Genomic DNA, 16574 nt, shown 5'->3' with positions numbered 1-16574 from the left:
CTCTCTAGTGAGACTATCCTTTGGAATATGATGCTGCTGCTCATGTTTTATCAGAAGGTTCAATTTAAACCCATAACACAGTTAGAAAAGTTATATTTAAAAATGCTGTCACCCGTGTAAGAACAACCGAAGGAAGCAATATCTGCCTCAGTGTATTTATCAGACGTTTTGAGATGAGGAACACTGAGTTATGCAGGACCATCAGATTTCGCTTTATCTTCATTTGACATTTGAAATTATGATACATACAGTAGCAGTCAAAAGCTTACATACACCCATCATCGACATGTATTTAATAATATTTTAGCTTTTATTGCTGCATTTGAATCACTCTTTTTTTCAGGAGGCTTTTTTCAAAACCTTCAGCTCTAAAATCATACTTAAATGTACAGATTTTCCTCTACTAATATTTTGTTTAAGTTTCTCTTTTAAAAGTGGGGTAAAAAAAAGTTTTTGAAGTCCTCATCAACATCCTAACATAATCTTGCCTGAATATTAGACAACTCATTTAAATTGATTGATAATCTGGCACAGACCCAGTTTGTGCACCACCAAAGGTTGAAGTCAGGGCTTTTGTAGAAGCTTAATGATACTTTATCCAGGCCACATCCAGGTTCAATGGGGGTTTGGAATCATCATCTTGCTGGAACACTTTATTGTGTTCAAGTTTCAACCATTTATTGATTTGAAGGGAATTTCAGGAATCTTCATTATTCCATCCACTTTGTATGAAGCAGACAGAGTCTGAGCATTATGCTCCTACCACCATGCTTGAACATTGGTACAATCTTCTTAGCTTTGACATTAACTTTGATTCCCCAGCACATTGGCCTTGTCATTGTGCCCAAGTAGCTCGATCTTTCTCTCCTGTGATCATACAATTTCTCTCAAAAAGGCATTTGGCTTATCGTTCAAGTGTGAAGGTGTCGATTTTGAAGCAGGCACTTTGTCATTGCTCGTCATTCATGTTGCTGTTAAACTCGTTTAACTGGAGGACAGTGACACCATTGGTACATCATTTCCAGTCTATGAAAGACTTGAGCCTTTTAGGTTTATAGGTTATTCCTAAACAGCCTGACAAATAAAAACTTTTATCAGAAGGGACAGTTTGGGTAAGATGCGTGAAACTTGTCACAGTTGGGTGCTCCAACTGGACAATGTTCCCAAACATCAGAAGTGCTTTGGAGTGGATAAAACATCCCAAAGTTGGCTTTGACTGTACCATTCATGACAAGAAGGGTGATCAAATATCTAGCCAGATTTATGCCAGGATCCTGGTGACGGCTGTGCAAGCTTGTATACCCAGATGCGCCTTGCCGATGCAAGTTTAGGCAAATGTTAGCAGGGCTGTATGGACATAATTTAGCCTGCATGGCTAATGTTAAGACAGGGTGGATTGGAGATAATCTGCAACAAAGGAAAGCTTACACATCCAACTATTGTTTTGAAATTTTAATGAAGTTTTGTGCCATCGCTCCCTCCTTGAGAAATAATAATAAAAAAGTCAACGTTCATGATGACCGTCTGCAGACCAACATCGTATGTGCCTGTCTAGCACTCATTTGCAACTCACATCAGATACATCTGTAAAGCGCAACACATGTAACACTGTGTAAAAAAAATCTTCCAAAATAACTTTTTTTTTGTAAGGTTAGAAAAGCTCGGAAGGTATGATAAGTAGAGGAGTTTTAAAGGATTTGAATTCTGTGTGCCGACACATACTGTATAAAGAACAAGGGCACATAAGCATCCCCTTATGGCCCATTGTTTTGGAAGTATACTGCTCTTCCACCCCTCCCGTGGATGTTGGGGGAATAGAGCACAGTCTGGCTAATATTTAACTAATGACTGTGCCTTCCAGACTCGACCGCCCTCCTCTCACCAACTGCCAGACCTCGGCCGTCTCTGCAGCAAGCGCCACTGAAGTGTGGCTGTGTGAAATAGAATGTGGAAGGATGGGGCTGTGCACAGCACCGGGGGATGAGGGGAAAGGGAGAAAATAACTGTTGGAGAGCCCATAAAGGAGCTGTGAGTGAGGGAGAGATGGATGCACACTGTTGTGTGGGAGGCCAACAAGTCCAGCAGTCTGAGAGAATGCCATATGCTACCTTGAGGCATGCGAAATCTTAGCAAAAAGACGAGAGAGACATGAAGTCAGACAAGATGGGCTGGTTTCCATCAGTGCTGATATTATATGTGTCCGGCCTTCACATTTCTCATCAAGGTTTTCACTTATTCCCAAGTCTCCCCCTTATAGATAGAGGCTATGATGATATCAGAAATGATATAGCAGACGGTGTGAAAAGATGAAGGCGGTAAAAGAAAGGAACAGAGATTGCAGGGATGAGTGAAAAGGCTTAATTAGATAACGAGGCCCATGTTTATTATGCGAGAGAAGAAGAAAAGGAAAGAAACCTGCAAGGCCAAAATAACATCAGTTTGGCAGTTTGGGAAAAATTAGAAGGAAAAGAGGGAAAAGTGAAGAGGAGTAGATAGATATAAAAAATGCAACAGAGATGATTATTGTTTTGGTGCCATAAATGTGAACTGAAGCCCCTGGTGCTCCCAGGCATATGCAGTATTAGTCACTTTAATAATTAATCTCCCTGGGAGCATGTTGTTGGAGCCATTTGTTGACCTATTTCTCTACCATTTTCCTCTATAGTAACATGACCACCAGAGCCCCCCTTCTCCATATGCACCTTTCCTCAGAAAAGTGGGGGTGCAGGCCCGAATCCTCTGGGTCAAACATGGTCATTTATTAGCCACGTTTCTCCAGAGAAATAAAAGTAGTCTTGCTGGTCTTTTCAAAGGCTGGAAAACCACACGAGGGGAGGGAGAATAGTGGCCCCGGCCGTGGCCCAATGGGCCTGACTGTCTGTCTGTCGTGGTGAAATATGAAGCCCATATGTGGGACGGCCATCTGAAAGAGGGACCCAACAGAGCTCCTTCAGGCTTTGATGATCCCTACCACAAAAGCAGATGGCAGCGTCCTGCTCTTAAAACTGTTTTCTTTCTTTTTCTCCCTTTTTAGTAAGAGCCCTCTTTCCTCTTTTATCCAATCCTATCCGGCCTATTAGCCCCCCTGTCTGTCATGGTCTAGCAACCTATGCTTAGGCCCCAGGGGGCTTCCAGAGCTGCGGAATGAAGTCAAGCTTCTCCATTGACACGCGCCTTTAGATAGCTTTGAATAGAAGTCAACAGAGTGAAAAGGCATGTTTTAGAAGACAAAATGGAATAAGGTGTGGGGTGGATCAATACTACTGTGTTGTTTGGACTTGAAATGCTTTACTCTATATATTCAAACAAAGCAGTGCTGTGGCAATGACTTTTTCTGTTCGTTTGGCTAAAAAAAAAAACAACAAAAAAAACAAAAAAAAAACAATAAAAACTGAGTAATGGAAGCAAAACCTCCATGCATCTGTCTAAAAGATTGCGATCAAAGCAGAGGAGATAAGCAGCCGAGAGCGCGCTATATCTATTGCTGCCTAAAACAGCCAAAATGTGTCTCTACGGTCCAATCTCAACCCGAGCTATTCTCAACACCCAAGCAATTTCCGAACCAGAAAGGCAATCAAAGACTTAAAGCCAGGCACACATTGTAAATAGGTGCAGAAGCCCATCTGTAGTGATCCAGCAGTCCCTCCTGCACCAGCGTGCTTCCAGCGCCAGCCTCTCTGTGGCACAAGCCAATTAACTGTTTGATTCAGAGCCGAGGATGAACACCCTAATTGATTACATGGCGATAGTCAATTCAATTATCAATTTAGACACAGAAGGCTTAGCAGGGATGCAAAACTATGGAGTGCTGAGTCCTTCAGTGTCTTAGAATCACAATCCCTGAGTGTGCTGAAATGCAAAAAGAGAAAGAAAGGGAACACGAAAAAAAGAGGAAGAGCCTGTTTACTTGCTGTCAGGGACTTATACTTCATCGTCTCTCTCACCTTAACACAAACAATGTTGAGAAAATCACAATTAAAGACACTATATACTACTTATTTTAAAAATTACTGAAATTATTAATGAATTTGAAAGTAGGCATATATGGCAAATGAGGCACCACCTTATCAACACCTGCTTAATACTGTCAGTAAACATTTTGCTGCCAAGTAAGCCCCAACACATAGAGGCATGGATCTCATTAGATCCCCAAAGATGCGCTGTGGTGTCTGGCTCCAAAATGTTAGCATAAGAGCTCCTACATCATGCAAAATGCTTCCTGGGATTTGACTTTTTATTGATTTGATTGAGATCATGGGATTCTGGAGGTCAGCGTCACCGCCATAACATCATTGCTGTACTTCATTAACCATTTTTGCTTTGTGACAATCTGCATTGTCCGGCTGAAAGAGGCCACAACCATCAGGAAATATAATTTCCACATAAGTGTATAAATATTCTGGAATACAGTTTAGGTAGGTGCCTAGAATCCACATAAATCCCAGCAGAACCTTGCACGAGCCCTCACACTGCCTCCGCAAGCTGCTTCCCATAGTGCATCCAAGTGCCATGGGTTCCCACGGTAAGCAATGCTAAGGCGCACAGGCGTTCACATGACATTAAGGAATATGTGATCCAGAAGACTACAAAATGTTCTTGCAATGAGTGTATTTGTCCTTGATTTGAGCAGGTAAATAAGATTATCTGTCAATGGAATAAGATTTTTGCAATTAAAATAGGAACAATTGATCTGCACTGTTATTTCAAGTGCAGTATATCTAATTATCTTATTTTATGGGTAAGAATACTCATTCCATTGCCAGATAATCTTATTTACCTGCTCTAATCAAGGACAAATAAACTAATTTCAAGAAAATGTTACCAACCTTTTTTGCAGTATAAGTTTCATAGTTCTATTGCTGGCTACAACTATCCCATGCTCAGTTTGTCCCCATTGGCTATTTTCTTTGTCCTCTCTCTGAAGGAGGTGATTCATTCTATGAAGCATAATGGTCCTTCCTCCTGTTTAAAACTGTACCAAGGATTTTCAAAAAAAATCAAGCATTGTCACTGAGCCAAGTCTTCTGTCTACTTTGAGCCCTTTGATCAATATTGTTGGTACTCCAAACAATCTTCTTAGATCCCAGAGCTTTTCCAATCAAGGTGTTCTTATGGCACCAATCTCATTAGATTGGTGCTTTGTGTGGGACCAGAGTTATGGAATAGTCTTTACTTAAACACTAGGGTGGATGTATTTTTATATATTTATTTATTTACTGTATTTGGGTTCCTTACCATTTCCCTCATTTCATATTAGTCTTATCTTCTGTTTGTGAAAACAACTTTGTTCCAAAAAAAAAAAAAAAAGCTTTGCTTACTATACTTCTATTAGGAGGTTTTGATGCCTATATCTCCATTGTTGGTACTTTCATCAGTGGAACAGGGTCATCTTGAGCCCTGTGACTGGTGTGGTCGCTCATGCTTTTCATGGGCATTACCCACCGCAGGTCTAGAAGAGCCACAGTGAGGACAAAATACTTATTAAATTGCCTAATATATAAACAGTATTTTATACTTTACAGTGGTTATATTGCTATGCCTGATTAGTGTATAATTAGTATGTGGGTACAGAATGCATTTAAATTACTCACAGAGAATAAAGAAAGAAGTGTTAAAACTAAAAAGAAAACGACATTAGCTCACCCACAGGTGTTAATATAATTAATACTCCACTCCACCTTTTGGGAACATTGGAATCACATGAAAACAAACCCTCTTTTCCTCAACCAACTGTGTGATTTTGTTTTGTTTTCTCAGTCACGAAAAGCTGCTCTGTTCAATCAGGCTGTGGATGAGCTAATGAAGTCTCAATGTGCTGCCTGCATGTGGGGTAATTTCCCTAGATGGCTTTTTGCCTTACTCCTTCTGGTTCTGCCGGAAAAGACAGAAGATCAACACCTAAATAGACGGATGTCCTTCAGCCCACATCAACTTCCCTAGATTACTCACAAGCTGTTCTGTGGGTGTCTGAGCATTATAGGGCCATCAATATGTCCATCCTGATGGACCCTTAATCGTTATGAGTTACTAACAAGGAGAATCTGAAACTTGTACTGAATGCTAATGTAAACTATTTGTTTCCTTGTTTACACATGGAACAAAGAATAACTGAAGTTATGTTAAATATCATTTTAATAGGGTGGTTAAAGTGATGCTCACATGATCATAGCAGTACTAGTGATTCCATTTTAACCACCGTGTATGGTGTATACAAAATTTTTCATTGAAACCACAAAATAGTACCTAACTGCAAAGTAGAAGGAAAGGGGTTTGCAGTTTAAGCCAGTACAAATCTGAAAAGTGTGACATTCTGAATGTGTTAATAATTTAAAAAACAACTTTTTGCTGCAAATACAACTTTTTACCCATTCTTCTTTGCAAAATAGCTCAAGCTCAGTCAGATTGGATGCGAAGCATCTGTTATGCAGAATCAGACCGAGGACACAAAATTCAAGCTCGACATGGTGTTGCATTTTAAAGTTTCCTTAATAATGACAGAAATCCTCTGCAGGAGCAAGCTGGGTTCAGGTGATACTGAGAGCTGGCTACTCACTGCGGAGGTGTCAGGCATGATGGCTAGATCACAGTCCAGGGAACAGGCTTGGGTCATACATGGTTGTTCAGAAACAGGGCAGACAGGAGCAAGGTGGTGGCACAGGGGTAGTGCGCGCGACTCATTTACGGAGGCCTCCCTCCTTGACGTGGCCAACCCGGGATCAACTCCTGCTTCGTCGAACCTCTGTCACATATCTTCCCCTTCTCTCTCATAAACCTATTTTCTGTTTGTCCACTTTGAAACAAAGGCTGCAGAAAAGAAAAAAGAAAACGGCAGGCAAATCCAGAGTCTAGGTAAGGTCCACAAATTAGAAAGTTAGTAGGAGTCTGACTGGGAAATCCAAGAAACACGAAATAAGGTCTTGACAAGGTAATCAGCCCTAAAGGATCGCTGGACATCTACTAACTAGAAGATGTGTATGCTACAATATGCTTTGATCCAAAACCTTAAATTGTAGCTCTGGCTGTATGTTTATCATTGTTGTCCAGCTTGAACGTGAGCCACCAAGTCTAAAGTATTTTGCTGTACTACTCTGTAATTAGTGCCAATCATCCTTCCATCAATTCTGCCCAGCTTTCTAAGGCCACTGTAGGAAAACATTCCCACAGCCAATTGCTGCTGCCACCATGTTTCACTTTGAAGATGGTGTGTTTATACTATTTAACACACAACCTTTTTCATGTCAGCCATAAGGTGTATTTTAGTTTAATATGACTGGAGTAATTTTTACCTGTGTTTACAGTATCCCTAAATGGCTTGTTGGACATTTTTAGGGAAAGGGTCGACTTTCTTCTTGCTCTCCTTCCATAAAGCCCAGATTAGTGGAGTTCATGATTAATGTCCATGACCTGTACTTAATGTAGCTGGAAACCATAGCTTTTAATAAGGGGTATCAAAGTAAAAGGGGATGAATATAAATGGAGGCAACATTTTTCAGATTTTTATTTTTAAATAAAAAAAACAGGATTTCTTCCACTTCACATTGGTGCATTGCGTTATTTAGTTTGCGGTTGCAATGTGGCAAAATGCGAAAAATCCTGTTATGTGTGTAAAATAAGAGCATTTCAAACTATGCTCAATTTGAATGATGGAATGGTCTCTTTCGGATTGCTCGGGGACGAGCTGATAATTTCCCCCTGATTAAATAATCAGGCTTGAGTGCACCACAGAGAGACTTTGTCTTGATATTTACATATCTACACAATCTGGGTCATCGTAAACAAAATGAAAATCCCGTTGCACATGTGGTGAAGAGCTGGTTGTTTTTTCAGAATAGAGGGAAGGGGAGGTGGATAAAACTTGGACGTTTAAAATTTTGAACAACATTTAGCTGTAATGAAACAAATTGGATGTTCCCACTGGCACACATGCACCGGAGCATTACCCAGGGCAAACAGTAGCCTTTACTTCCGTATGCCGGCTGACAGAGGAAAAACTCCATTTTAGCCATCACAACCCCCTGCCAGGCACTGATGACTGTTCACACAGTGACACATAAGCTACACCCTATTTCCTATTAATAAGAAGCGACCCCCCCCCCCCCACACACACACACACACACACACTCTTGCAGCTCACGACAGCAACAAGGTGACAATAGTTTTCCGCAGACTGCAGTGTCACTAATTTTAACAATTATTTAAAAACGGTGCTGGAGACAGAAGGTGTGCCACAGAAAGTTCTCCATCAACCTGACAGGGTTTTTCCAAAAGCAGCGTGAAGCATTTAAAGAGCCAGCGCATGTTCGAGTAGGACAGTGTGCAGCAGGAGGTTGCATGGATGTAAAGCACTACAATTGGTCGTCCCAGATGGTCGATTGCCCCATGGCTGGTGGGAGGGCTACAGCCTTTATCTATAGCAGACGTTAGGTCTTAATATTATCTGCAGAGTCTTGCTCCAAGCCCGGGGCCCTCTGGGTTGAAGTTTCCAGAAAAGAAACAGCAGACTGTCCCAGGGCAGGAACTATTCCATGCCTCTCGTCAGTCTTTTTTTTTTTTTTTCTGCAAATGAAAAGAAAAGACCTCACTGACATGTAGGCAGCTGTCATTCTCACTATGTTCTCTTGGCAAGCATTTTACCAGTAACTCCCTCTCACACATATCCAGGAATCCTTCCACACTCTGATATGCACTAATTCCCCGGCATGGCTTCTTCCTCCTTTGTGGACTGAAGCTGGTCCAAAGCATCAGCAGTATCGGAGGGGCTTACAGAGGAAGAGAGTAAAAATCACTGTCGAATGAGGAGGTCTTGTGTTTAGGAATGACATGGAGAAACAAAGAGAGACCAGAACACAATAATTTAGAGCTTTCGTAATCAAAGTGCTGCCAACTCGATAATACTCCGCTCTAATCTGTTTCTGTCATCTTTTCTGGACAAAGGTAACCAGGGTTACTGCTCAATTTACATGTCAAAACTTTGTGTTTTAGGCATGGACTCTGCAAAATTAAGAGACTGTAAGATGGACAGATGGAAAAGGTATACAATGAATTATGGGAAACGGATGGAAGGATAAATCAGTAAATGTGCTTAATGGGCAAACAGATGCATTTATAGACAAAAACTACAACATTTACACAATGTGACAGGAAATAAAGTCTGGAAATGTAAATATGTTTTCTTGTTTTGCTTTATTTTTCTATACTTTCCCAGTCCTGATAAAGTTAGACAAAATTCCAGCCATTTCCAGACAGCGTTGGAACCCTTAGTAACTGTGAGATGAACTGAAACAAACCAAGTTGTGATGTCAGACATGGGAGGGCTGAATGAGTAACCAGTGCAGTGAAGAGCTGTCCTCCACAAAAAGCGATGGCGAGGTCTAGATTTAGGACAACGAGGCTGCTGTTGTAATTCTTGACAGTGTCCTTCACAATGGCACCTTGTTACTACTCAAATCTCCAGGAAGCCGTTTTTCAGAGCAGGCTGGGCGAGCGTCAGTGTGTGTTAGAGTCATAGCGAGTAGGGGTGATTCTTTCATCCTTTGACCCAGATTTGAGGCAAAAAATGAACAGGGGACATAAGAGACGTAGACCTCCCTGCGGAGCTGGGGTCATATGCAACCTGAGCAGAGAAGCACACCGGCACGGCCGGTCGAGCAGATAACACTATTAGGCATGCACACAATTCACACAGACATACAGATCACATGTTTACAATAATGCCTGCATTCTTCCATGCTATCTTTCTCACTTATGGAAATAAAAAAAAGGTGTTCCACATCCAAATTCTGTTAGACACACTTCTCACAGCTCCTATGACAGGCCTATTTTTATGTATGCATACACAGTCAATGCATTTCAATAAGGGAACACATAAGGATGCCTACATAGACGTACAGGATGGAATATTTCCAACACTGAAGTATGAAGACTGTCCTAAATATTATTTACAGCAAGAAATTCCATTCTGATTCATGATGAGGCACCTGGCATTGTTGAGTATTTTTCAGAAATATAGAATTGTGATTTTATTGGCATTTTTTATTGAAAATATATATTTTTTTAAAAAGCAAAAGCAGTGGCTGAAAGACTGTTGTTGAAACTTACCATCGTGACCCGCTAAACTGAAACCCATGTCTCCCTCACATTGATTCAGACAGGCAGATTGTATCAGAGATCCCTGCAAAAAAAAAAGCACAGATGAAATACTGATTGGTAAAACGGCAATTTATAAAGCTGGAGAAACATTTTTTGTAAGTTGAATCCACATTGAGTGAAGTTTAACCCCCAGAATGAGCAGAATTACCAGTCTCATTTCAATACAGATAGGAAGCGAACTAGCCAGAGCCTGCTATTTTAACAAACTAGTCTCTATGCAAAGATTGTAAGCAGAGTTGAGAAGATGTCAGGGAAGCGTTGTTAGGTAATTATAGCAGCTTTCTCAAAACCTAGATAACCCTATATGGGAGTAGAGAATGCTGCACTGAAGAAGAGCCAAGGCAACTAAATGTTTTGAACAACAGCATCTTGATGTTTATTGTTGAGTAAGCCAGCATAGGACACAGTCCTAATAATGTAGGGCATGCTGAACTCATAAAATGTAGTGAGAATTTTAAGCTTACAGCTGGAACTGTTTTTATTTCTTCACATTGATCTGAAACATGTTTATTACAATTCAATTGAGTTTATTCATATGGATCCAACATATGCTATCTCAAGGCACTTTTCAAAGTCATTACAATTAAATTATAGAGACAGACTGGTTAAAATCTTTCTAAGGACACGCAGCAAATTGCATTGCGTCGCTGACTGCTGACTGTTATCGAGTCATTGAGGAGAATTCACTCCTCCTGGACGAGCATTTAGCATCAAAACAATTTTTAGATAACAGGCAGGTATGTTTCTAAGCACAACTTTATTAAGTCGACATGTGGTCTGTTATACTGAAACATTTTTAGTTGTATTTTCATAGAAATCTATTGAGAATTAATACACTTTTGAATACTCTGTAATTGAATTGTTCATTTTTGACACAGCCACAGAAAAATAAAAGCCAAGTAGAGACAAAAAAAAATGGAATTTGAGGGAAAAGAAATTAATAGACACGCTCACACACAACTAAGCTTTCCTAAATGAAATTGGCACTGCGACACTGCAGACACTACGTGGAACCCAGCAGAGCTGAAATAGAGCCCAACTCAAAGAAAACACGCCTTATATTCTTCATTATAATAGTGGGTATTTATCCACCGCTCCACAAAGCAGTGGCTCTCAGTTTTGTTCCATCCTGAAACGTCCTCTGAAGTCCAGGGATCTATCTCACTTGGTGCTCTTTGGTGCAACCGGCCCAATCTGCGCTGAAGGTGAGAATAGCAGCCCGTCAAATGAGCACCACACCAAGGCAGTACTGGTGTATTTTATGCCTTAAACCCCTCTGACAGACTTTTGCATCATCACTACACCCAATAAGCTTTAAAGTCAGGTAACCCATTCTTAAGTTGAACAATACGGTGCTGTTATGACCTTACTTGGTGGCTCAGAGGATGACCATTAAAATCCCACCTGAGTGATCAGATCACAGTTACCCATTTTACATGCAAATTCACACACAGAACATCATGGATTGGGCTGTCAGCTGAACAATAACCTGTTCATTAAAATGTCGACAGGCCTTTCTGTAACATCCCACAGCTTGAACAGCTTTATTATTCAGACGCCAATACAGCTGAGATTCACGGTTTGGCATCACACACCCTTATTAGTTGACACAGATAGAAGGAATAATAGTAACCGGATGTTCCACATGTTGAGATTTTGAAGTTTGTAGGACTCATTTTACTATGCAGTGAGCTAAGAAAATTAGATTTGCTCTAAGAATTACAAAAAGTAAGTTACATAGTGCAGAAAAAAAGAACCCTGACTCATATATCTCCCTGATATCAAATCCATAAATTTTCGACTTCTAAGATAAATTGTAAGATTATGCAAACACAATCATATCTTTTTTATTTTAATACAGTGTCTTGAATGGGTTCTAAACCATAACAGGGCAAGTGTCCACACATTAAGGTTTAGCCAAGGGAGTAAATTGTTCTCCAATCTCTCGTTTCCAAGAACATTTGTGATTTTCTATGGCCACTGGGCTGTCTGCATTGTTTCCTCTCAGTAGATACAACTTAAATTTGATGTAATAACCTGCAGTGAAGTCAGTGTGGCTGAAACGGTCCTATGAAGAAAAATAAATTGCCCTTGTATGAAAGGCAGTTGTTTCCAAAGCAGGAACATGAAAGATACTAATTGATTAAACACAATCATAAACAATTTGAAATAAAGGTCAATGCATATTTTAGTTTGTTGATGGGAGAACTAGAATTATTTCAATATGGGATACTATTAGGTTTATAGAGAAATTTTCAGGAACAAAACACAAAATCCTTAGAGCCCAAGGGTAAAATTGCATTTGTTATGACCAGGATGCACCACAAACACAATACTGGATTTGTGCCAGTGTAAAATATGGTCGCTCCCCTACAACCAGATGGTCCCTCACTTCTGACCACCATCCTCCTATTTCTCGCTCAAATCTTTCTCCCTCCAACAGCCTCCCACGTCCCCCTCAGGTTGGGTAATAGCTAAGCGCTGTCATTTAAGAAACTCAACTTTGTGCCTTAACCAATTCTGCGGTCACATAAAAGAGAAAAATATAATTTTTTTCTGGGAAATGAGTGACAGTCTTTGGCCAGGCTACTACAACTACTACTTATGACCACCGAAATCCCTTAAGGTGCACTTCTTGTTAGAGGTGACAAGTCAGCTTGGAAAAGAAAGCCATTACCCGAGAAGAAAGGTATCTGACAGCCTCCTGCCGGTATAGATTGAAACCAAATACAATGGCTGCAAGCAAAGTAGTTACTCTGGGAAATCTAATAGTGCCATTTCCTTTGCTTTGCTGATAATTCGGGTGAAGTTTTCTTTACCTTTTGTTGAGAAATGTCTTTTTTTCCCCCTTCAGATTAGAAGAACATATTTTTTTTGCAGTCCATCACATTTTGAAGATCAAAGATCAGTCAACACATAGGCATCTTACATCATTCCTATAACATTTAATTTCAAAAACTAATAAAAAAAAAAGAAAAGAAATGGCTCCTGACCTACTTAGTCATTTCAGTCGTCCTTTAACCCTGCTCCCGTCTCACAATAGAATGGTGAAGCCTGGGAGATTGACCACATGGTTTGGGCCTGAGCTGCAATGCACAAGGGCAAGGGAGAAAGAGGAAAGTTGTGGGTGTTCAGAGGAATAAAAGTCCCTTTCTTCTCCTCCCTTGCCTCTTTCTTTGAGCCAGAACAGAGAGTTGCCACGGCGATGAGGTTGGTCCGTCTCACACGGCGTGGTCTGGGAAGAGCAGCAGCTTGCGTTGACATTTACTAAGGCCAGAGGAAACAGAGACAATACAGCAGGGAGACACACAGACACGCACACACATCGAGCAAGGGAGAGGAGACTGCAAAGCGTTTGAAAATGGCAGGTGCATGAAAGGGGATGGGATAAACTGTGACACCTGAAAAAGCTCAGGGTGGACACAGATACACGCAGAGAACTGGCGTTCTCTGTGTTTATGTAAACCTTTTATCTTTTTTCTCAGTCTTCAATCCTGCCCAACTTCTGTCCCTGCCCTCCTTTTCATTTGGCTCTCATTTATACTCTGCCAGTGAGTTGGGAAGCCAGCGTGCAGTTCTGTCCTAATCACATTTACAGCCAAAATCCTGCAGAAAACTAGTGCAAAGGCATGAGGACAAGTAGTCAAACCCAAGAATACTCTCACAAACCCATGAATGCAAAACTGTAATAATTCTGCTGAGAGGCAAACTAGCAAGATGCCAACAGCTTTAGAAACCAAAACGAAGAAAGATCCAACGCAGCAACGGGATAGCTGACCAGCACTTTACATTGCAGATTGGGAAAGTTGGAGCCCCCACATATATACAGTGAAATGCAGAAGTATTCATGGTCTGAACTAACCATCCCCACCTTGAATGAGTGATTCAATTATGGTGGTAGCATCATGCTTTTGGATGTTTTTCTTCACCAGGGACTGGAAAAGACATGGATTCATGTACACTGATAGCAATCCTGGACAGCTACTTGCCAAAGGCACCATAATATTTGAGACAGAGGCAGAACTTTAACTTGAAATGCATAAGAAATGTAATTACACATAGGTGGCTGCATGTGATTTATTCTCAGAATAAATCCAGCTATTGAAGACCTCAAAGGTTAGTTAGAGAGCACTGATTAAGAAAACATAATTTAAGGAACAGACCAGATTGATTATGGAGATGTTTGAATCAGCAGTGTTTAAAAATAAATAAATAAATGTCCCAATGATGTTCCAAAACATTTCATGGAAATTAACCCCCTTGGATCCATACCAGGGCAAAAGGACTGAATCTTGAGCCAGCCCAGGATCCTGATGAAGGAGAAAAAGACTCCAGTAAGAATAAGTATAACAAAAGTAAATAACGCTTGACAATGCTGGCCTGATTATGACACTAGAAGAGCTAAGAACCTGACGTCTCTTCACTGGTTCTCTGCTCCATTTAAGCTCCTCCTGATTAGTCTGCATGAGCAACAACTGCTGGACCGCCCCTACCTGTAACACCTTGCAGAGAAGTGGTGGCACAACCATTGAAATCAGGCAGAAATCCAAAGCCTTCAAGCCTGTGGTTCTGTTGAGGCCACAGTCTGTTGGGGACGAAGCAGCCAAAGCAGATGTTACAGGCCTGCTTTGATTGCACAGATTGAAATAGTTTTGAAGCTTCAGACGCTGACCTGAACAATTTTATTGATACTGTGACATCATATGTGAAATCATGTGTGTGCAGTGAATACCTTTTGCATATGCAACAACAACAGGTTGAATAATGGTCCACGTCACTGCTGAGGGAGCTGCGTAGGAACAAGGCAGAGGCTAACAGCTGTGGTGACCAGGCCCTGTATAAGCATGGCAGAAACAAACTGACCAAGGAGATCAGGGCAGCTAAGAGTAGCTACAGAGAGAACCTAAAAAACGGCTTCTCTGGTAATCAGTGATCAATGCCTACAGGACCCCATCCATGCACCCTGAGCAGAATCCTTGTCCGCCAGACCTTAACAGCTTCTACTGCAGGGTTGAAAAGTAGCGGTGTCAAACCACCCTTTCTCTAAACCTGAGATGGTCCTCACATATAAACACTGATGTGAATTGTGGTTTGGTGTTACAGACTCTCGATTTTTATCTTAAATCTGTTTCCTGTGACATTTCTCTGTTTCTAACACATAAGCACGTTTAAAATACATTCTCTGTTCCTGCACTTCACTTTTTGGGAACTCCTTGCGTTTCACACGGTTTACTTTTTCTTGCCGCGGTAAGAGCAGTGCTGTATAGAGAGAGAGAGTTACAATAGACTTTGAACTCGCCGACACCTGGCCACGTAGTACATGTAGCTCTCAATAGTTCCAAACCTCTCAGCGCTGTCAATAAGTTTGAGCGGCTTCTGCCAGGACAGAGCAAAAAACGACTAATTTCTCTTTCCTCCTCGTAATTATTGACCAGTAATGTGCTCTGATTACTTCACTGACTGCATTTCATTAAAGTATATTTATAATAGAATGGTTTATAATAAAGTTTTGTGTGTAAAGCAAACCAAACAGCAGTAATATTACCAGTTTTAAAGCTCTTTCAGTTCTTCTCTGCATGTTAACGTGGGAATGGTAAATGGACTGAACTCATATAGCTTTTTTCCAGTCAGCGGGAATGCTAGACCGTGTCCTCCAGCTTTATCCTGCTCCAGCTCACCTTCAGTTCTGCATCGTTTAACAAAGCATGAATATCACTGTTTTCAGGACTTACTCTTATATTTCCAAAAAAAAAACAACAACAAAAAAAACATTTTTAGCAGATATCAGTCTGTTTTATCTGGTGTCAGAAGGAAAATCAACTGAATGATAGAAGTGATCTAAATTATTTTAAAAAAGTAATTTTAAATAACCAAAAAAGATCACATTAAAAAGCATTGAAGGAGAACTTAACACATAAAAAAATGTATCCAGTCCTACGAAAGTTGACTATGAAAAAATGATTTTGTCATATTTTTACCAAACATCAGATGAAGGCCACTGGCATAAAGATTGGATGGAGCAAATGCAAATAAAAATGAAACAGACAAATTTGTTTTTCAGCGTGCTCAACAGGCTACAAGCTTCTGCAGGATATGAGTCTTTCTCTCCATGTCATCAGAAACCAGCAAAGACTGCAACACATTGAGCCGGAACCAGGTGTCTTAACTCAGGAGGAAATGCGTGGATCTGCACCTGGGGATGGGCGAGGCTTTTTGGATGTGACATTGCTTGGGCATAGAGGAGAGCAGCAACACATTAATGTGTTTTTATGATGGCAGGAAGCACAACAAGATGGAAGCAAGTGGTGTCTTCCAATTTCCGTCATTAATTGGGCAAATTACAAGCCAATCATCCTAGAAATAATTGAGAGAGCAGCTTCCATGGGACTTTTTGTGGTAAATATCACATGGGCCCTCCAACTCTA

General features: G+C 40.7%; 1 protein-coding gene across 1 annotated transcript in view; it reads right to left on the bottom strand.

The window, feature by feature from the left end:
• The window catches only part of nphs1 (NPHS1 adhesion molecule, nephrin), a 104950-nt gene extending 91717 nt beyond the window's left edge, over window positions 1-13233 (bottom strand). The window contains exons 1-2 of the mRNA XM_036132350.1: window positions 13143-13233; window positions 10099-10171 (exon numbers count right to left, since the gene is read on the bottom strand). The gene's annotated coding sequence lies outside the window, so the exon portion shown is untranslated. The remainder of the gene's footprint in view (window positions 1-10098; window positions 10172-13142) is intronic.
• Window positions 13234-16574: the final 3341 nt, after the last annotated feature.

Source organism: Fundulus heteroclitus, chromosome 3, assembly GCF_011125445.2.
Source record: "Fundulus heteroclitus isolate FHET01 chromosome 3, MU-UCD_Fhet_4.1, whole genome shotgun sequence".
Taxonomy (NCBI): Eukaryota; Metazoa; Chordata; class Actinopteri; order Cyprinodontiformes; family Fundulidae; genus Fundulus; species Fundulus heteroclitus.
The sequence above is the reverse complement of the archived record's forward strand: the minus strand, read 5'-3'. Positions and strand labels throughout refer to the sequence as shown.